Raw genomic sequence first — 23,118 nt, forward strand, 5'->3', positions numbered from 1 at the left:
CCAGAAAGTGACGTGTAAAGGCCTAGCAAGCGTTAGCTGAAGAAAAAGGGAAAGATAAACTTTTGCAGGCAGTTTGTGCAAAAACGCAGAGGTAGGAAGTTTTGTCATGTTCAAGTAGCTGAAATAAACAAACATGGGATTGACTGAAGCTGGAGAGAGAGCCAGAGAGAGATTGTGCAGGGCTATTGTAGAAGTGTGATCTTTATTCCATTGAAAGCAATGGAAATGCACTGAAGAGATTTTTAGCAGGGGGTTGGGGAAACTTGACTGGGCAGTTGGGGTGAAGAGTAAAGTAGAATATGTTGCCTGTAGTTTAATATAATAAAAGAGCATGGCCTTTGGAACCAGACAGTCCTGAATTTCAATTCTAGTTAAGCCTCTTTACTAGTTATATGATCAAGGGCAAATTATTTAACTTTCTATGAGCCTCTGTTTCCTCTCTGTAAAATGGAACCATTCAGACCTACTTCACTAGATTGATGTGAGAATAAATGAGATCATGTTTGTAAAAGTGTCTGGCACACAGGAAGACTCAACAAATGTTAATTCTCTTCCATTAATCATCAACGATGAAAGGATCAGGGGCTCCTCCAGAACCTAATTTGCATCTCAAAGAGCACACAGCAAAGCATGATGTCAACAACACAGGTCTGTCCAAAGAGTGCTTGTATCACCTGCGTGTGCCAAACGTATGTCAGGGCCTGCTGCTGGCAAGTTTAAGGGCAAATTAGGCAACCACCAACCCACGCAAAAATGCTGCAAAGCTAATGCTAGGTTTGCAGATACCATCACAGAACTCAGGCCAAAATTACCTAATTTATTGACATTTGGATACTTCCAGAGGCTCTTTTACCAGGTCCCTTATTGTTTTGTAGCCTGACAATGGGAAGGAGAAACAGTGCTTAAAACCACAATAAATAATAATAATACTTAGCACTTAAATAACCTCCGCCATCTTCAAAGCCATTTACAAACACTCACAAATTAAGACTCACCCAGCCCCAGCCTTGGGAAAGTGTCATTATCTTGGTTTCTTCCATACAGCACAGAGGTTGAGCCAGTAGAGTTGTCCAAATTCCGGCCACTTGGCTTGAGAATCAGCTGCTTTAATTCAATCCAGGCACCCCTAGTGGGCCCATTCTAGAAGAATCTGGGCATTTCTTTGGATCATAGAGTAGTACAGAATGTTTGATGAGAAGAGTAATTCCACTTTACAAGAATCCTTTAAAATAATAAATAAAGAAGGTGGAAGGAAATGTTTGGAGGAGATGTGTAGGTTTATGGCATAGATTGTGGTATGGTTTTACTTCATCAAGTTGTAAACATGTGTAGCTTTTTGTATGTCAATCACACACTCAATGAAGTGATTTTAGATAAAAGAAGACATCCCTTGTGAATCTAATTTTGCACAGAAGTACCCAGCACAATCTGAATTAGACTTAACTGGAAGGTTGGCTTTTTGGCCAACAAAGTGCTGTCTCTGAATCCCCAACTCTCTTACTCTGCCATCTCCCAGAAAACTGAGTGAATGTCAGGATTTTTGCATTTGTTTGATAATTATATAATTAGTAATGATAATATCTCAAAGTTTCCTCATCTGTAAACTAGAGATAATGGACCACAGGGTTCTTGTGAGGACAAAGTATGAAGAATGCCAGGATGGCAATCAACACAAGAAAGCTTTCCTTATCATTGCTGTGGTTGATACCATTGCCATTAGATCTTTATTATTTTATTATTTTCCATGTATTTCCCATATGCTCTGCCTTACAGGGTTCATCACAGTCTTCTTGTAAAGGTAAGCAGGTAATATTACCCTCTGTGGAAATGTGGGCTCAGAGAGAGAAAACAGACTTACCTAAAACCACAGAGCTAATCACTGCCAGAACAGGGAGGAGCCCACGTGTTGTCTTTATATCATCCCTGCTTCATTCATAATTCCTCTCTTCCTTCTTTTGTGCTAAGCACTTCATTCCATTTTCTCCTTCAAATCCTCCACCCACAATATTTAATCTCACTTTTACAGGAAGCTCAGCATCTGAGAAGTTAAGTAAGATGTACAAGGTAGTGCTAATGTGGACCTTAGGATCTGGGTCCAGGTCTATCTGGCCCTAAAGCCTGAGCACTTAATCAGTGCAATAGACTAGAAAACATAATCCACAAAAAAAGACTCCTTTAAGTCTAGCATGTTTGCATTCTCTCCCTCTACACATTCCAGGCAAAGAATGGCATCTCTTGGGCTTCCCTGGTGGCGCAGTGGTTGAGAATCCGCCTGCCAATGCAGGGGACACGGGTTCGAGCCCTGGTCTGGGAAGATCCCACATGCCGCGGAGCAGCTAGGCCCGTGAGCCACGATTACTGAGCCTGTGCGTCTGGAGCCTGTGCTCCGCAACAAGAGAGGCCGCGACAGTGAGAGGCCCGTGCACCGCGATGAAGAGTGGCCCCCGCTTGCCGCAACTAGAGAAAGCCCTCGCACAGAAACGAAGACCCAACACAGCCATAAATAAATAAACAAATAAATAAATAAAATTTAAAAAAAAAAAGAATGGCATCTCTTATTTCTGCTCCCGTAACTCCACAGCAACTCTAGACATTTATTGAGCCCCTATTATGTGCCATATACACTGTACCCAAGGTCTATGGAATATCTTCAAACATCTTGTACTCAAGAAGCTTCATGTCCAGTGGAAAAGATGAGCATCACCTCTTACCACTGCTTCTCAGAACCAAGATTCAGAAAGGATCATTCAGAATGGCCATGGCTACAATTCTGGATCTCGGAAATGCCAGCCATCCCCACCTTCACCCCTACTCCTGTGTTACCAAGGACGTGATGATTTAGAAACAGAATCAGACAACTGTGTAAGACGGTCCTCATTTGTCTCAAGGTATAAGGTATTTGTTCTCAAGGAAGTCCTGTATGCTTATTTCAAAGTGGATTATGTTTTCTAGTCTATTGCACTGATTAAGGGCTCAGGCTTTAGGGCCAGATAGACCTGGACCCAGATCCTAAGGTGCACATTAGCACTACCTTGTACATCTTACTTAACTTCTTAGAGGCTGAGCTTCCTGTAAAAGAGAGATTAAATATTGTGGGTGGAGGATTTGAAGGAGAAAATAGAATGGAGTGCTTAGCACAAAACTAGGCATATGGTAGCTCTCCACAGACAGCAGCTATTGTCATTACTGTTACATTATTATGCTATTGTTGTTATTATTAAACCTCTATTATTTACACAAAAATTGTATTAAATCTGAATGCAAAGTTTGGCAATGATGCTGCTATCTCTTCTATAGATAATCTTAGTGCAAACTCACTGGTTATCAATGAAGTCCTTGAAAATAATAAAACTATCCATGATATAGTTGCAGAGATTACATTTTTTTAATTCTTTGTGCTTTTTGGCAGCAACTGCAAAGCTCAGAAATAAGGAGCCAGCTCAAAGGAATAGTTGTTAGAATGAGAGAGAGTAGAAATCCCAGCTCTGCTCCTTACTAGTTGTGTGATCTTGGGGAACTCAACCCTTTAAAGACTCTGTTTTCTCTTTTATAAAATGGGGACAATAAGATCAACTTCCCTGGGTTATTGAGGAGCTAATAAAATAATGTGTGGCATTTTACAAATCCTAATAAAATACCTACGGTTAGGTTTTTACTGTTCTTAAAATATGGATAGCTTTAGGTAAAAAGACACTGGAAAACAAATTAATAACTATTTTATAAATATAGTTATTTTGTAGATAAACTCTTTTAAAATAGATAGACAATTGCTGATGGAAAAAATAATGGAAGGGCTGCTTGTAGCAAACGGGTGGAAAGGAATGCATCATAATTGTTAAATGCCTTTTGTGTGCCATACAAATAGCATGATATTAATAGCATGATATTAATTGCACTAATTGATTAATAGATCTAGACAGAACTGGGTTCAAATCTTAGTTCTCCTGTTTCTTGGCTGTGCAGCTTTAGATGGTTACTTAATCTCTCTGAGCTTCCTGATCTATAAATGAGATAACCAATATCATCTACCTCATAATGTTTTGGTGAAAACTTAGTGCATGAAAAGTACTTACACTGTACCTGAGAAATATCAGGCACTACATAAATGTCCCCTTTATTTTGACTCTTATACAAAAAAGAGGAAAAACAACTTAGTTAAAGTTCTCTATATCTGTCTTTTAAGGGGTAGAATACATTTGTCTCAGGCAGAGCAGCAGTTACAAGAGTAACAGCTGAAGATGCTACACTAAGTGAGAGAAGCAGAGGCATGGAAGTGAAATCCTCAGTGCCTTTATATCAGAGAACTGCAACAAAGAAAGGAGAATCAAGGCTGGGTCCAGCATGAGGGTAGCAAGACATTATACTGCCTGAAATGTCACTGCAAGTAGGGTGATCTTATATCCCAGTCTGCCCAGGCATTACAGTTATCTTTTGATACATAACCAAGAACCCCAAATTTATGTCTTAAAAGAGCATAATTTTGTTCAAGCATTTGCAATCTTGGCAGGGCTCTGCAAAAAGAGAGGAAGGAAGAGGAAGGAGGGAAGGGAGGAAGGAAGGAAGGGAGGAAGGGAGGGAGGGAGAGAGAGAGGAAGGAAGGAAGGAAATAAGAAAGAAAGAGAGAGAGAGGAAGGGAGGAAGGGAGAGAGAGAGAGAGAAAAAAGAAAAGGGAGGAAGTGACATAGGGAATAGATGATCGATTGAAAGATAGAGATAGATAGATAGATGATAGATAGATGATAGATAAATAGGTAGATAGATAATTGAAAAGTTACAGAAGGGCAGAACTGGCTTGAACTCAAGAAGAAATTCTGAGGACTACCCCAACTTCGGTGGGCTCCAAAGGAAAGAGAATTCCTCTAGGGACCAGAGGTTGAAAAGTGACCTCTGACATCCCTTCCAGCTCTCAGATTCTGTGACCCTCTCCAAAGAACAGACGTGGTGGTGATTAACATTCCCTTTTTCCCAAGATGGGTGGTGCACGCTTTCATCTTTCAATGTTTATAAATGCCTTTGAAAATGGAATGTGCCACATACATACTAAGAGCTATTATTAATATGGTGCCCAAACACCTCTCTCCACATGATAGTCAAAGAACAAAGCATTAGGGGTGCAAGTAAGCATGTGTGTGCACACACTCCAATTGAGGAATGTTCTTTATTCTCACCCTGCCTTGGGAGAGGCAGGATATTTCACAGAGGCCAGAGATGGAGCAGAATCAGGGACATGCAAGGGTTGAAAGAGAGAATTCGATGACAAGCTTGGAACATAATTAATCAATGCAGTTATCAATGCAGTTTTTATTTCTCCTATTTGCTATAAGACATGAGCTAAGCACAATGGAAAATGTAAAAATGTCATGGATACAAGGTCCTGCACTGGAGGACAGATATGACAAAGACATTGAGTCAGTATCTTCTGAAGTCTACTCTCAGAAGATAGACTTAAAGGCCAGTAGACCAAGCCCCAAATGCAGATAACCCACCAGGACTGAGCAAGGAGAGATCTTGTTTATAGAACACCAGGGGTAGGTCATCTAAAATTTTTGCTGCAATTGCAGAGGCCATGTTTCTAAAATATTTTTGTTCATGAATACTTTAATCCCATGAAAGTTATTAACCCCCTTCCCAGAAAATACACATGCAAATAAAATCTTGCATGAAGTATGTGTGGAATTCACAAATTTCCTAAAGCTCTGCCTTCCCTGGGCCCTTTTCTGTAGCTCTTGTGTAGCTATATACTCTAAATTGTGAAATTATCTAACTCTGATCAGATTCAAAGCAGAGAACAGATCTCCAACTCTGGATTCTGGGCATCTAACTCAGTGCCCAGCAAGTCATGCACCTAAAATAAATGCTTGTTTAATAGATAAACACGGAATTAAGGTATTTAAAAGAACAATGAATCCTCCTTTAGCTGTATCTCTAAAGGTCTTTTATATTTGTTTTATTTTTGGGTTCTTTTTAAATTCTTCTCAGGCATTTGACCACCATAGGCTAGCAAGCCAAGAACGAATAAATGAATAAGTGAATCACCCAGAATTATTTCAAGAACAAAGGAAGGTTGAAACATTTGCTCTCTTACCCCCAACACAGGATGCAAACTCTGTCTTTGAAGAGCTCTAAGGAACTACGTGTAAACTGCAAAATTCACACCTAACATGGCAAAATTGAAGAGGTCTGTTTTCAGAAATCCCAGAAAAATAGCAAAGCAGAATGTAAGTCAAGCCCTTGATCTATCTGAGCAGAATCAGCCACGGTACACTTCTTAAACTTTCAAAGGTTCCTCCATCGTGAAGAAATGGGAGTAGGTCGCGCTTAAATATACCGGCTGTAAATGTTGCCAGGATAAACCCTTCAACAAGACAAGCGCCCCCTGGCAACCATTCACTGGAAGAAATGGATCCTATCACTCAAGCAAGGTCCTCATTTACAAAAGTCAAGATGGCCAGAGAAAGGGAGGCAAAGACGAGAGAGAGTAAACGATTGAGGGTAGCAGGGCGGGAGGGACAGAAGGAAGCCTTCAGAAGGTCAAGTCTTCTGGCTTCCTCTCTTTCTAAAGTAGTCATTCCCCTTCAAGAGGTAAATAAAATCACACCATATGGGTATGACATTATGCAAATGAGGAGCCGGAGAGAAGACACCCTAATAGCTACTGAGAGCCAGGCACCCAGATGGAAAGCTGTGCGGTGTCTCATCTCCGGGGGCCCCCACTCCGTGCCCAGCACCTTTGCATGCTGGTCCAGGGCTTCAAGTCTTGAGGGCTTCCAACTTCCGGCCACCTTGAGGGGCTTTTTAGTAAAGTGCCACGAAGATAAAATTAGAAACCGGGCTTCCTTTTTTTCCCCGTCACTCTATTAGTTACACATAGATCAGCATCAACTGAGAAACACGCCCTCTCAATTTTCAATGACAGACACAAGAGTAGGCTGGGTTTTAGCCACTACCTCCACTCTGCCTCTCAGATCCTCTCCACCTGCCACCCCCAAACAAAAGAAAACCATGCCCCTCACCCCAGCATTCTCACCATTTCATCTGTTCCCTCTTCTTTTTAAATGTGTGACCGGTGGAAAATGGCTCAAGTTCTTTGACCCTCATCTGTGAAATGAGAATTAAAAAAATCTGTCCACTACAGGTACACAAAAAAGATGATCAACATCGCTAATCATCAGAGAAATGCAAATCAAAACCACAATGGGATATCGCCTCACACCTGTCAGAATGGCTATCATCAAAAAGAACACAAATAACAAACTGTTGGCGAGGAAGTGGAGGAAAGGGAACCCTTGTACACTGTTGATGGGAATATAAATTGGTGCAGCCACTGTGGAAAACATTATGGAGGTTTCTCAAAAAACTGAAAATAGAACAACCCAGCAATTCCACTCCTGGGTATGTATCTGAAAAAAACAAAAACACTAATTGAAAAGATACATGCACCCCAATATTCATAGCAGCATTATTTACAATTGCCAAGATATGGAAGCAATCTAAGCGTCCATCAACAGAAGAATGGATAAAGAAGATGTAGTGTACATATACAGTGGAATACTACTCAACCATGAAAAGAATGAAAATTTGCCATTTGCAACTTGGATGGACTTGGAGAGTATTATGCTAAGTGAAATAAATCAGAGAAAGACAAATGCTGTATGATATCACTTATAAGTGGAAGTTAAATAATACAACAAACTAGTGAATATCAGAAAAAAGAAGCAGACTCACAGATATAGAGAACAAACTAGTGGTTACCAGTGAGGAGAGGGAAGGGGCGAGGGGCAAGATAGGGGTAGGGGATTAAGAGGTACAAACTATTATGTATAAAATAAGCTACAAGGACATATTGTACAACATGGAGAATATAGTCAATATTTTATAGTGACTATAAATGGTGTATAACCTTTAAAAATTGTGAATCACTGTATTGTACACCTGTAACTTATATAATACTGTATAGCAACTATACTTCAATAAAAGAAAAATATTTTTAAAAAGGCTGTCCACCTGCAGAGTTGCCCTTATAACTGGGTGAGGTTTGGCAGCAAGCTGGTCACCCACTGCTTAGTGAAGATTGTTGTATGCAAATCATCATGAGTCCAGTTGGTTTATAACCCCAAATTCAGCCACAAATATGATCCCCAAGGGCAAGGTCTTGTCACTCACTATAGGGGCTTTCAGTCTTGCAGGTGATCAAAAAATGCTGCAGACGCCAGAGATGGGAATAAAAGATTCATTGATCCTTTTCTTTCCCCAAGGCTGCTTTTTGTGCCATTTATGTTTATTGAGAGAAGAAAATGAGGGCAGAAGTTTCATAAGCGTTGTTTTTTTGTTGGTCATTTTGTTGTTTTTTCATAAGGGTCAAGGCTTGGTTCATTTGTATGTGATTTACATTCGCTTTTTGGAGACCGTAATTTTGTAAGTTAACCTGAGATGGAACATGGTGAATCATGGAACCTGCAGCATCTATGCAAAGCCTGCCTCTGACAGGTGAGGTCTGCAGGAAGTCCTGCTCAGCTTCCTCAAGTGTGACCACACTCAGGAGATGCTTCTTTGTGAATGTTACTAGATGAATGTTATTGTTCTGCTGTAAAGTTTAGAAGTGTATTTTAAATAATTATTGATAAGTATTGATACCTGTTTTCCATTTAAAGTAGTAAGAGTGACTTTTGTTCTGTCATACGTCTATTTAGGATTTTAAAAAGTTACTCTAAAGAAAATATAAAATGAACAGTAATACAGATGGTATCCAACTGAGTCAAACATCTTGAACTGGTTCTCCAATGATAATTTGTATTTGAGAAACCATGGGTGAGTAGAGAAAACTTTGAAGAAAAGACAAGCTATTTGGGCTCCAGTTCTAGCTCTAGTGATTTTTCTGTGAAAATGTAGGCATACCATGTTACATCTCAGTTCACAGATTTTCCAATCAGTGACAGTGAGGATGATGTTACATAGTGGGAGATATCGTCTTCTCTCTCCTTTATTCCACTCATGAAAAGCATCCTTATTCTTTAAGATTTACCCTACCCAACTACTCTCTGTTCAAAAAATGTATTAACTTACTTACTGTGGTAATCATTTTGTAATCTACACATATATCAAACCATTATACCTTAAGTTGTATAACACCTTAAAATTATGCAATGTTATATCTCAATTTTATCTCAGTACAGCTGGAAAAAAATTGTGTAAATATTTTAAAATGTATACACACACACACACATACACAACACACACAGTAAGGGGTTGAATGACGAAATGAAAGACTTGCTTTTCCAAGAAAAGCATGCCATCAAGTTTCCAGAAAAGAGGAATTTGTTGGAAACCCATCACCCTCTGTTGTAACATCAGTCTCGATCAGAACAATATCAGTTTTTATCGAGGAGCTGCCATTTAGAGCAGAGATCTGTAAACTACAGCCCATGGGCCACATCTGGCCAACCACCTGTTTTTGTAAGCAAATTGTTATTGGAACACAGCCACATTTGTTCAGTTACATATTTTCTATGGATGCTTTCAGGCTACAATGGCTGAAGCCTGACTCAACTAATACAATAGACAATATAACTGGCTTGCAAGGCAGGAATCAGTCACCTCCAGCCTGTGAATTCCTCCTAATAAAGAAGAAAGCTGAAGGGTCAGTAATGAGGGGTAGTTTATTCAGTGCAGGCCTCCTCATTTTGCCTGTTTGACATTCATGAACCAATGTGGTCAGAGAGAATATTACAGCTGGTATGGGAGCAAGATATATCATAGGACCTACCCCCATTCATCAGAAAATAAATCCCCACTTGTAAATGTTTTCCTACTTCCATCAAGATCACAAAAGATTACTAATACTACAAGTCAATGTTATTAAAAATGATATTTGAATCAGTAAATTGCATGAATGATCAGTAATGCTGAAAACCAATATCTTAAGCCCTCAAAGGACCTGCAGTTTGACTTCTGAGTCTAAAAGAGGCATTAAGTCTACCCTTAACAGCCAGTGAACCCAGGGAGGGGATGAGAAGATAAGAAAACTGGAGACTGGTGAATAAGACTCTGAGTAGATGAGAAAGAAGACTCTTTGACTCTTCTTAAGTCTTTGAGGTTGCACTCATTGGGAGATTGCATTATTGGTCAGGAGATATTCACTCTCCTTGCTCCAACACCGTGGACAGGGCATAATTCCCAGCCTCCATGACTGGGCTTGGCCATGTGACTTGCTTTGGCCAGTGGGCTGCAGGTGGGAAATGACAGAAGGTCAGTTTCAAGCTTTGTGTATTTCTAATCTATCTCTCCCACTCCTGTATTCTCCGTGAGAAGTGGATGTCCAAGTGTCTGCTGCTGCTTCAGCCTGGGTCCAGGAACGAGAGGCACGTGGAGTACTCCTCAACCTGAAGTGCAGGCAAGACCCAATCCACAGACCAAACCTGACCAGCAGACCCATAAGCAAGAAATGAATCTAGTAGTGAGAGGCCGCTGATATTGGGGGTTATTTGATGCTACAGTAAATCTGACTAACACAGTTCACTTCTTTGCCAATGAGGCTGTGGAAATGGTACGTTTATTATCAGATTTGTAAATTAAACACTTATGAAAGCTTGAACAGTAACTAAATGCCCATTATTTCATTTTGCACATAAGGAAGCTGAGATCGGAGAGTGAGTTGCCCAAAGGCTCTAACAAGTCAGTGGCAGAGCAAAGAGAAGAGGATTCCTGCCTTGTAATACCTAATTCTTACCCTGATTGGTTTGATTCATCATTAAGTCAGTCTTCTTAACCAACTGTGAATTTAGCAGTGTAATCTAATAAACACTCCACACTCCATGCTATGAAAAAGTTCAGAAAGTGTTATCAGGAAAAAACAGCTGAGTTATTTTTAGATAAAAATAGGTACCAATATATCAACATTGCACCAGATCTCCTCAGAAATTCTCCATGAGATCACGGCCAGATGAGTCCTGACACTAAATACAACCACATTTTATTTTTCAGCCTAAGAGTTAACATTCACACACTCCAAATGATGTTCCAGATTATCTTTCCAAGCAATCTAAATGGTCAGCAGTGGTGCTATTCCCCAAATAACTCAGACATATGCTCAGATTAGGCAATAGACTACATGATTCTTATCTGCTAGTCCAACATCAGATGGCTGATTTTTCCTATATTCTTAGAACTTCAAATTAGGAGAAACTTTTGAGGTTATATGGTTCAACGTTCTAACAAACAAAGCTGAAGTTTGCGGATCTGAAAGATCTGGTTTAAAACCCCACCTCTGCAAAGAACTAGTGCATGCCCTTGAGAAAATCATTAAATCTCTCTAAGGCTTGGGTTTTCCATCTGTAATATGGAGATAACACTACTACTACTTCAAAAGATAGCTCTAGAATTAAATTAACACAGATAATCAAAGCACATGGTACAATATGTGGGACAATGTAAGCATGCAATAAATATTAGCCATTAATATCATTATTATTATTACTGGATCCTCAAAAGATGGCCATTTGGCCTACTTTTTGAAAATCAACTTTATTGAGGAAAAATATGCATGCAATAAAATGTACCCCTGTTAAGTACATGGTACAGTTTGGTGAGTTTTAGCAAATTTATACATTCATGCAACCACCATCACAATCACGATATAAAACATGTCCATGACACTAGAAAGTTCCCTTCTAACCGTTTAAAGTCCATCTGTCCCAGCCCCAGTCCCGGGCAACCACTAATCTGCTTTCCACTAATCTGGGATGTCATTATAAATTATTGTTTCCTGCTCTAAACTTTTACATAAATGGAATACTGGTATATGTATTTTGTGTCTGAATTCCTCTCCTCAACGTATTTTGAGATTCTTTCATGTTGTAGAGAATATCAATAGTTTATTCTTTTTTATTGTGAGTAATATTCACCATTGCATGGGTATATTACCATTTCTTTATCCATTCATTTGTTAACAGGCAGTTGGATTGTTGTTCCATTTGGGGGCTAGAATGAATAAAGCTGCTCTGAACATTTGTGTACAAGTCTTTTTGTGGACACATGTTTTAATTTCTCTTGGATAAATACCTAGGAATAGGATGGCTGATTGATGATATGTGAGTGTTGACCTTTATAAGAAATTGTCAAAGACCTCTTCAAAGTGATGATAGTATTTCATGCTTTCACCAGCAATGCGCAATAACTCCAGTTGCTCACACCCTCACTGATACTTGATATTGTCAGTCTTTTTAATTCCAGCCACTTTAATAAGTACATTGGTAACTTATTGAGGTTTAAGTTTGCATTTCTCTGATGACAAATTAGGTAGTGTATCTTTCTGATATTTATTTGCCATCATTATATCTTTTGTGAAGTGTCGGTTCAAAACTTCTACCCATGGAGAGAAAAGGGCAGGTATTTTATTATTATTATTATTATTATTGTTGAGTTGTAAGAGTTCTTTATATATTCTCGCTATATATAGTTCTTTATATATATTCATCTATATATATGGCAAAGGGCTTTTGTTTTATTTTTTATATATATTTTATTTTTATATATATTTATTTTTATGTATATTTATTTTATATATATTTTATTATATAATGTATGCCATATACATATACATATATATATATAAAGAGACAGAGAATATTTTTGTCCAATCTGTACATCCAGCCTATTTTAAACATATTAAGGAAATGTCACTCTCCTCCAAGACAATTCTGAAGTTTTATGGCTCTATGTATTAGGAATCTTGGGCTTACATAGAAAAAAAGACCATTTCTTTAGAGCAACGATTGACAGACTACAGGCAAGGGCCAAACCTGGCCCACAGCTTGTTTTTGTGAATAAAGTTTTATTGGAACACAGCTATACTCATTCGTTTACATATTGACCGTGTCTGCTTTTGTGCTACAAAGGCAGGTTGAATAGTTGCAACAGAGACCACAGGGCTTTAAAGCCTAAAGTATTTACTATCAGTCCCTTTACTGAAAAAGTTGGCCAACTGCTATTTTATAGCATTGGCCTGTTTGTTCTAATGCAGCTTTTGGATAACAGAAAAGAAATCTGTCACCTCCTTCAAGGATTTAAGACAACTTTTCTGTCTCCCCTTCTTTTCTTCAGGCTTAATAAATATCTCTCACCTTTTCCCAAAATAGGTTTTCAAGCACCAACATCATCTTTGCCTTCCTTCAGCTTGTTAGTTCCTATTAAATTGCCAACCGCAAAGCTATCATAGTCTTCCTTGTGATCAAATCACTACAGGAAATGAGAAAACCATTTACTCCTTTAACTTGGACTGCACAGGTTTTTAACAACCTCAACCTATGGCTTCAATTAGAAATGTGGTCAGTTATAACCCCAAGTGTTATTCTACTGAGAGAGATCTCCCCCAAGATTCTTTACTCATTCGCCCATCCGTTCATTCAACAAACATGTGAAGTGACTCTTGTGTTCAATGCATTGTATAAATGGTTATTTAAACCCAGATGCAAGATGCTGGATTCATACCTGTTCAATTCTATGAACTATGACTCGCATTCCAGCACGTCATCTATGGCATGGGCTATTGTTAAGATTATCTGTTATTCTGCAACAAACTGCTCTAAATGCAATGTGTAAATAAAACAGTAACAATTTGCATAGTTCATGAATATGCAATTTGGGCCAAACTCAACAGAGAAGGCTCATCTCTGTTCTGTGTGGCATCGACTAGGGTCCTCAGGCACCTCTCTCTCCACGTGGTCTCTCCAGCATGGCCAGGGTAGCCATCCAAAAGCTCATGTCTTAAGAGACAGCCAGACTGAAGCTGCATCACTGTTTCTAACCTAGTTTTATAAATGACTTAAGCTCGCTTCTCCCACAGTTTATTTGTCAAGGTGGCCATAAATTCCTGCCCCATTTCAAGCCAGAGGGAGAACTAGACTTCACCTCTTGATGGCATGTGAAAGAAGATGTAGACAGGTCTTAAAACTGCCACAGCTACCATCACTCTAATTGGAATGATGGTTCTCAAGCCGGGGCCATGAGGAGCTCTGAGAGTCCAGGAACTGAATTGAGTTTCTCAGTTGAGTTTCTCCACTGTAAGGACAGAACTTTAACATTTATTCTCCTAACCATCTCTCTCAAGAAGTAAATATTTATTTCTGTGTATCTGCGTCCACTTAGGAGGCTCAGAAGCAAAAAAACAAAGCATTCCACTGGCCTGTGTAAAACAGGCTCTTTCAAGTTACTTTTCTCCAGTCTGGAATCTGTGGCCTGGAGCTCAGCCTCAGGAAGACGACCTCGATGTCTTTATGATTAAATTCAAAGAGGAGAATAAATGTTCCTGCTCTCCTTGGGCCTCTGAAAGATGCCATGAAATTTTGCCGATGTAACTGGATAAAAGGAACTCTTTATAATACGTAAATTTTGCCAGCACTGTCTCCTTAAGACATCTTCTCAGGCTGGCAGAGAGGTAATGCATCCTGAGTGCATTTAAAGTGAACTGGGCTTTTCTATTTTTAACTAGCATTATTTTTTTAATTGTTAAATATGAATCCTATTACATTACTCAAGGAAAGGTGGATGGAAGTTTGAAATAGACCCCAGAATTGTTAACTTAGAAGCAGCGAGTGTACTAAGGAATACAGGCACGTGAATTTTGAAATTAATATCCCAGCTCCAATGACATCAGTATGAAACCTGAGGAAATCATGTAACCTCTTCGTGCCTCAGTTTCCTCATTTGTCAAGTAGGAAGAAGCCAATGATAAATACTCACCAATGTTCCGAGTGACTTTCAATAAATGTGGAGGGCAGAAATGGTTCGGGATTAACTTCTACCCTCCGGGCCCCAACAAGGAAAAAGAAAGAGCAAAATAGAGCAAACGTGGGACTTAGAACTAAAAGTTCTGCTTCCAAATAGCTTTATGTAACCTCTCTGAGCCTCTGTTTCCTCATCTATAAACTGCAGGTGGCCATCCTTGTATGGCCCATATCCCAAGGCTACTGGGCTAATCAAATGAGATAATGCATGCAAAAGAGCACCATAAACCATAATAGCCTCTGCATCTGCATCTGTCAATGGCAGTGTTAGAGAAAAAAAAAAAAGTTGTGTGAGTTGATCAGGTTCTAAGGTAATAATATTGAGAAAGTGGGAAGAAAGGGCAGGAGTTGGAACTCAGCTGAGCTCTCGCCTTTTGGTCTGAAGCGATAAAACAAAATATCTGGAGCATGCAATGATGTGATTACTGGACATGTATTCTACGAGACAGCAGAAAGGGGAAAGGAGGAAGGGTAGGGCTAACTCGCTCGGATGGAGGACCAGCTCTATCCATACCAGGCAATGGTATGAATCCCGTTGCCTGGTTCTGATCCTGAATACAGCTCTTCTAAGCTGCAAGACCTTGGCAAGATAATTAAACATTGGGATAATAATAGTGCCCCTCCACGGAGTTGTCGTGAAGATTATATTAGTCACTGCAAGTGCTTAGAACTTGAGTGTTTCCGATAAATACTCAGTATATGTTATATTTATTCATTCATTTATTCCACTCAATTAACACATATTTATTGAGTGTTCAGTCTGTGCCAATCCCTGTTTTAGGAACTGGGCATATAGTCATGAGTAAAACAAAATCCCTGCCCTCAAGTAGCTTGGAGTGTGTTCTAGAGCATTTCCAGAAAGACAATAGACGAATTCTTATACAGGATGTCAGTTCAGGGCTTCCCTGGCGGTCCAGTGGTTAAGACTACACCTTCCAATGCAGTGAGTTCGGGTTTGATCCCTGGTCGGGGAGCTAAGATCCCACATGCCTCGTGACCAAAAAAACCAAAACATAAAACAGAAACAATATTGTAACAAATTCAATAAAGACTTTAAAAATGGTCCAATCAAAAAAATCTTTAAAAAAATGTTATGTCAGTTCATGATAAATACGATGGATAAAAGTAAGATGGGGTACAGGGGATATGAGATTAAGGGGTTGCAATTTCAGGTAGAATGGCCAAGGAGACTTCCTTGATCTCTGATATATTGAACATGTAGGCACAGGTACGGTGGGCTGCCCAGATACACCTCAGGATGTAGGCACTCATTCCGCCTACTACCAGGACCTCTAGCTGCTGCTCCAAGACTCAGTCAAAGAGAGCTTTCATCTCAGACCATTTCTCAGAAGGCAGCCTGCATCTATAACTGGCCAACATGGAAGTACAAAAGCCTAACCATTTGTCCTCAGCTGGGACAACTCTGAAGGGCCATCCCAGCTCCCTGTGGGATTGCTGGAGGTCTCCATTGAAACTGCATCATGGAACAGCTTCTCCCTCTGCCCAGTCCTGCCTCCCTCCCCGTGTTGTTGTTGTTTCTGAGCTCACCCCCCAGTCAGCCTCCTCCACACAACCCTCAGAGACCTAGACTCTCTTTCCCAGGAAATCTGACCTATGATGAAAGCTAAGTAACTTGTACAATATCTTTCAGCGAAAAGCGGTGGAACAAGGATTTGCCCCCGGGGCTGCCTGCCTCTGTGGTTTGGGGCCTCTTCTGTTGTTATCAGCAGTGGTGCATTCCACTCTGTTCCAGCCAGTGAGGCAGCAGGAAACTTGGAATTTCTTGGAATTTCTGAGCAACCCAGAGCAGGAGGGTGGGTGTAGCTGTGGATAAGAAAAGGAGAGGAAGTGTTAATTTCAAGAGCAGAAGACATTAAATTGAAACCCAATGATGATGAAAATGCACCAACACATTTTGAAAAGAAACTTGTGATATTTTAGAATTTGACTCATTTTTTGCTACAGATTCTTAGTCCTTTTGTAATAGATGTACAATGGTTTATTTTATATATTTAAAAAATAAACCTCTTTCCAACTAAGTTCTAGCTTTAGTTTGGTTTTCTATCAAGTCTGTTTTCATACGTTTTAGAATGTCATTTTTATCTTGGGATAAAGGAACTTTGGGGAGCCCCAAAATGTGATCTTCCTCCTAATCTCAACGATGTACTTATTATTTTTTTTTTAAAATTAATTTATTTATTTATTTTTGGCTGTGTTGGGTCTCCGTTTCTGTGCGAGGGCTCTCCCCAGCCGCGGCAAGCGGGGGCCACTCCTCATCGCGGCGCGCGGGCCTCTCACCGTCACGGCCTCTCTCGTTGCGGAGCACAGGCTCCAGACGCGCAGGCTCAGCAATCGTGGCTCACGGGCCCAGTTGCTCCGCGGCACGCGGGATCCTCCCAGACCAGGGCTCGAACCCGTGTCCCCTGCACCGGCAGGCAGATCCTCAACCACTGCGCCACCAGGGAAGCCCAATGTACTTATTTTTATATCTGGATGCCTTGAAGGATACCTGCCTTTGGTTCCGCCTGCATCCCAGATACAACAGGTCCAGAAGCTGGCAATATGGTAAGTAGACATCCCAGACTGGGAAAAGGAACACAGAAATTCTTCAGGTGTTGGGGAAGTCTTCCTGAAGCAGTGTCACAAGCCTCTGGAGAGGAATCTAGGAGACAAAAGAAAATTAGAGTCACTGTAGTAAAATCTAATGGAGAACAAAAACCAATAAAAACATCCAGGACCTGAGGAAAAGAACTAATTCCAAATTTACATAATTTTTTATAAGTACTTTGGACCCACTCCAGATGTATGTTTGCAAACTGCATTCTCACAATACCTCTATACGGAAGGGGATATTAAATCTACCTTAAAGTTGTGTAAACTGAGATTCATGGTAGGTAAGTGACTTCCCAAAGTTTATACTTGTGAGTTGAGAGTGAGTACCTCAACCCTGACTGGCCAATACCCAGTGCCATGCCCAAAAGCAGGAATTCATTTTTATGATCCTTAGAAATACAACTCAGGGGAAAAAATTCCAGTTCTTTCATTGTCCTACTCTTTCCTGCCCTGAGATGCAACATTGTAACCCTTGTTAAACTTGAGCCAGGCAAGTGGATTCTTTGAGTTCATCTGCAAGTATGTGTAAAAGGATCACCCTCTCTGGAGGTACAGTTGTTCCCTTTATCTGTGGTTTTACTTTCTTCCGTTTCAGTTATCCATGGCCAACCTTGATCCAAAAATATTAAATGAAAAATTCCAGAAATAAACAATCGATATTTAACTTGTGTGCCTTTCTGAGTAGCTTAATGAAATCTCGTGCCACTCCACTCCATCCTGCCTGGGATCCGCAGCCATCACCATCATCTGCTCCTGGCATCCAATCATCAACATCATCACAGTTCAATGATCCAGGATCACCCGAAGCAGATGATCCTCCTTCTGAAGTATCATCAGAAGGTCAACAGTATCCTAACACTAGGTCATAATGCCTACATCATTCACCTCACTTCTCATCATAGGCATTTTATCATCTCACAACATCACAAGAAGAAGGGTGAGTACCGTACAATAAGCTATTTTGAGAGAGAAAAAGAAAGAGGCCACATTCACATAACTTTTATTATGGTTCTATTTTATTATTAGTTGTTGTTGTTAATCCCTTACTGTGCCTAATTGATGAATTAAACTTTATCATAGCTATGTGTATAAAGGAAAAAAACATGGTATGGTTCGGTACTATCTGTGGTTTCAGGGCATCCTCTGGGTTTCCTGGAATGTATCCCCCATGGATAAGGGCCAACTACTGTATTTGTAAAGACTAAAATCTCTTTTGCTCTCCCAGAATCTTTTAGACCTCCACTGTGGCACTAACATCAGTGGATGAACTCTACATTATCAGAGCTGACACAGAAAACGTTACAAAAATTTTAGTTGCACAGCCACCTTCAGACAAGTTCCAGCCTCCCCTAGAGCCAATGAAAAGAATGATACATTGGTTCTGAGTAAGAAATGATTAAAAGAGAGGCCTAATGATATCTCTACTAATGACTCTGAATTTTACTTATGCAGTGTTGGCCTCTTTCCATTTCAGAATCTTGGATGAATGTCTAAACCCTGGTAATGCCTCAGAGCAAATGTTACCTAATCTCTAACTGAAGTTTATAAGAATTCAATGGAATCCTATCTGGCAGAAGTATGAATTATGAATTATTTTTATCTTCTGTTTTCCTTGAGTAGTGTGTCCTTGAACATTTAATCTCTCCGAGCCTCAGCTTCCTCATCTGCTAAATGGGGAGATCAATGGTCGTTCACTTATTATGCAGGGCTAATGTGAGCAACAAATGATCTCATATTGTGTGTCGACTGTTTAATGAAAAAAAATTCTAATCATATTCCCTCCCCACTTCCCCATGCTCAACAGCCTTTGGGAGTTGCCAGTTGCCCAGGGCAACCACTTGAGCTTGGTCCTCCAGACTTGTCATGAGCTGGCTTCTACGCCCTGCCTCTTCAGGCTCCACAGTACAACCTTCCTTCTCACCACAGTCAAAGATGCCATTCCTGAGACCCTTTGCTGACTTTCACTTTGCATTGCTCTGTTCAGTCAGCTTCCTCTCTCTGAAAACCCCTTGCCCTTTCCTCTGTCTGCCTGGTGAAATCAAGTTCATAATTTAAAACACCACTCTCAAATGTTCCCCTAGAGAAACTTTCCCTGCCCCTCTCTGGCCAAGCCCTGAGCTCTACGGAACTTTGTCCATACCACCAGCCACGACCAAAAGTGTTCTGGCCATACTCAAGCTTACCCCCTGGGATTAGCAGAATTACGATCCAGCAACTCAGGTCTCCTGGCTCCCCTGCTCTCTTTCCACAGATGCTTCTGTGAAAAAAATACAAAATTATTCTAGGAATTGTGGGAGACTCTGATGAATGCCCAAGACACTTATTCCATGTTTTACAGAGCTAATCTACCCAGTCATTCTAATAAAATTGTGGAAACGCAATTGGCCAGATCCTATGACTCACTCACCGCTGGCTCTGGCTCCTCAGATAAGGCAAAGAGAGCTGGGTACGGAGCTTACCCAGATAATAAACCAGAACAAAAATGAACTCAGGGGCTGTAATTCCATCAAGGGTCTCTGATAGTGACAGAAACCCCCAAAGCAGGTTTCTGTGGTCACAGGAAAGACCACCTCAGTGAAATCATTAGTCCCTGCCATATTTGGCTTTGATTCTGACAGTGACAAGACTCACCAGATAAGTCCACTGGTTGCAGTAACAGATTGGGTTTGGGCAGCAAGGCTGTCCACAAATGAACGATTCACTTTACGTCAATGAAAGCACATGAATCTCCGTTTAGTGGCGCCTTGAGTCCACAACCTCAAAATAGAATTGCATCTCCTCCAACTAGAAAACCTTCCTGTACGCAAAAATTGAAATACATCAGGATGCATATAAGTCACAGGGAGAGAGCTTTTGCTGTTATATCCAACTAGCCATAAATTCTCATCAGGTATTGGATGCCAAGAGAATCTGTAGGCAAAGAGAAAGTGGGAACAAAGTGATGACTCTGCCTTAGAATAATAACATGGAGTCTTTTGCGTAACATTGTACAACAATTATCTTAGTAGATCCTCACAAAATCCATAAACATAGGTGAGTAAGCAGCATAATTGTCCTCATTTCACACATAAGAAAAATGAGGCCCAAAGATTGTGAATGAATTTCCCAAAGTCACGCAGAGGAGAGGCTCAGGGCTAGAAACAGTCCCCAGTCTGACCCTTTTCCACTCCACTAAACAGCTTTCTACCCAGGGGCTTTCATGCACCATCAAATAGAGAAAATCAGAACCACTGAGCTTCTATAAAAGAAAGTGGAAAGTACTACATTCCAAAGGAAACTGGTTGTTTCTGAAGCTATCAGGTGATAATATTTTGTATTATTAATAATAAAGCCGGACTAGGTTTTCTTATCCATACTTTTGGTCTTCACTCTCCACGGAATGTGTTTTACTAGGAAGAGACTATAGTGTATCTGGAAATGCATGGGATTGGGCATCAGACATGGGTCCAAACACCACCTCTGCTATTGACTAGCTGTGTGACTGAGGACACATTAATTGCTTTGAATCTGAATTTCCCTATCATGAAAATAGGGATGATAATAGATTCATCACAGAAATAGGGTAGGAAGTAAGCAAAACAGCATGGGAAAAGTGCTCCACAGGGTGTACCTGGCACATAGTAAGTCCTCAAAACTGTCTGAATCTGGAGAAACAAGTTCCTTCACCACGTCACATCTGCTAATGACGAGCAGAGCACTCACAAGCTCTTCTAAAGACTGGCTTCGTGCAGTGCGGCCCCACCAGGGCACTGCTCCTGGCTCAGCATCTCACACTTTGGAAGCAGGGGCACGTTCACGATTAGGGAATCAAATCATTGTCTTCAGATCTCTGTCATTGGGCGAGGAATTAAATCAGCCTTTTTATCCACCAGCAAAAGGGAAAGTCTTTCTTTTCTTTATTAACGGAGTTGCTGACTTATTAGTTCACGTGAAACATGTCCTAAGCATCTGAAATAAACCCCAATACTGGGAAAGTGCTAGATGTCAGTTAAAATTTTTTGAGCACCTGCTAACTGCCAGTCTCTCTGTAAAGCACTTCCAACCACATTGGCACATTTGAGCCTTGCAAACATCCCTACAAGTAGATTCTCTCCATTTTACGAGTTAGGAAATGGAGGCTCAGAGTCGCCCAAGGTCACATAGCACCTACAGTAGCTGAGCCAGGGTTCCACCTCTAATGTTCTTCCCCTTTCCTTTAGGACGAGGGCTCACGGCCATACGGCTCCCAAGTCTCCATCAAAGTCAGCATCCAACAGAAAGTACCAAGAGTGAGCAGGGACAGATGAGAGTGAGAGAGGCCCCCATCACTGACTCACGACCAGGGGGAATCCGTGTCAGACCTTCATGCACTCTGCCTCTTTACTTGTGAAATGGAACAGTACCTTACTTGGTTTAGATTTAAGTCAGTCTCAAATTACTAAGTAGCCTGATTCATTTCAGAATTTCGCATGTGTAGTATGTTTCCCAGAAAGCCATTTGGAAGACTAGCCTTTCTTTAGGTTTGCTTTTGATTATTTTACTAAGAGAAAAATCTTCTTTTTTTTCACATTCACCCAAAATTTATGGAGTGAATGCTATGTGCCTGGCATTCTAACTAGGTTCTGGGGATAGAGAAACCAACCAGAGAGACTCCATCTCTGCCCTCATGGAGCTGATAGTCTACTGGGAAAGACTGGACTACCAATCACCAAACTGTAAAAGTGATCATAGAATCAAAATTCTGATGAGTGCCCCACAGGAGTTTAGGATGCAACTAGTGCTATCAAGGGACATGCCGCAATCTCGGGGTCAAAGAGGGCTTCCCTGAGAAAATGATGCTTAAAGGGAAAGCAGAAGGATGAGTACAAGTCAGCCAACTGAATGAGGGTAGTGATACCCCAGGCAAAGGAAACAGCACTTGCAAAGTCGTGGAGTCAAGAAGGAGCAGGACTTGTTTGAGGAACTGAAAGGAGATCAGAGTGACTAAAGCATAGAGACCCAAAATGGAAGGAAAAGATATGAAAACCGGGCCAACAGAAGGACGGCATTGCTTTCAAAAGCACTCATCGGTAATGGCTTTAGTCCTTGTGAACATACACGCTCAACCCCACGCACATGCTCTGTAATACAGCTGATATTTACAGATGTTAGACCTCAACAAATGAAGGGTTCAACTGATTAACTTTTTTTCTCCTTCTCTTCCTCTTCCACCTTCTGTTCTTCTTGATCATGATCCTACTTTCTAAGCATGGTAGGAAACATAGAGACAAGGAATTTCCTAAGAAACTGTAGGTGTTCAAAGGGTACAAAGTTCCAGTTGTGAGATGAATAAGTTCTTAGGATGTAATATGCAGTGTGATGACTATAGTTAACAATACCGTGTTGTTTACTTGGAAGTTGGAGGAGAGTAGATCTTGAAAGTTCTCACCACACACACCAAAAAAGGTAACTATTTGAGGTCATCTTATTGTAGTAATCACTTCACAATATACCCACATAGTGAATCATCACGTTGTGCATCTTAAACTTACACAACGTTATATGTCAGCTGTATCTCAGTAAAGCTGAAAAAGAAAACAAAATTCAAAAACAGTGGAAAAAGTCTGCTTTGCACAGCCTCACGGACGTCTCTAAGGGAACACGGTATAACCTTAAGCAAAAGCAATACATTTCAGGGATTTTTCCTTTCTTCTGCACAACTGGAGTGTTTAAACATCTCAGAGCACTTATAGGATTAAAGGGGGTA

General features: G+C 40.5%; 2 long non-coding RNA genes across 2 annotated transcripts in view; one reads left to right on the forward strand and one right to left on the reverse strand.

The window, feature by feature from the left end:
* The window catches only part of LOC309614597, a 26,807-nt gene extending 24,261 nt beyond the window's left edge, over positions 1 to 2,546 (forward strand). The window contains exon 2 of the long non-coding RNA XR_014236313.1: positions 2,219 to 2,546. This is a non-coding gene — a long non-coding RNA (uncharacterized lncRNA). The remainder of the gene's footprint in view (positions 1 to 2,218) is intronic.
* The window catches only part of LOC309614574, a 426,058-nt gene that overhangs the window by 30,064 nt on the left and 372,876 nt on the right, over positions 1 to 23,118 (reverse strand). Inside the window, exons 9-14 of the long non-coding RNA XR_014236283.1 lie at positions 19,577 to 19,650; positions 17,294 to 17,442; positions 13,119 to 16,604; positions 7,028 to 7,098; positions 996 to 1,222; positions 813 to 876 (exon numbers count right to left, since the gene is read on the reverse strand). This is a non-coding gene — a long non-coding RNA (uncharacterized lncRNA). The remainder of the gene's footprint in view (positions 1 to 812; positions 877 to 995; positions 1,223 to 7,027; positions 7,099 to 13,118; positions 16,605 to 17,293; positions 17,443 to 19,576; positions 19,651 to 23,118) is intronic.

This window comes from Balaenoptera borealis (assembly GCF_965194805.1).
Source record: "Balaenoptera borealis genome assembly, chromosome: 17".
Lineage (NCBI taxonomy): Eukaryota > Metazoa > Chordata > Mammalia > Artiodactyla > Balaenopteridae > Balaenoptera > Balaenoptera borealis.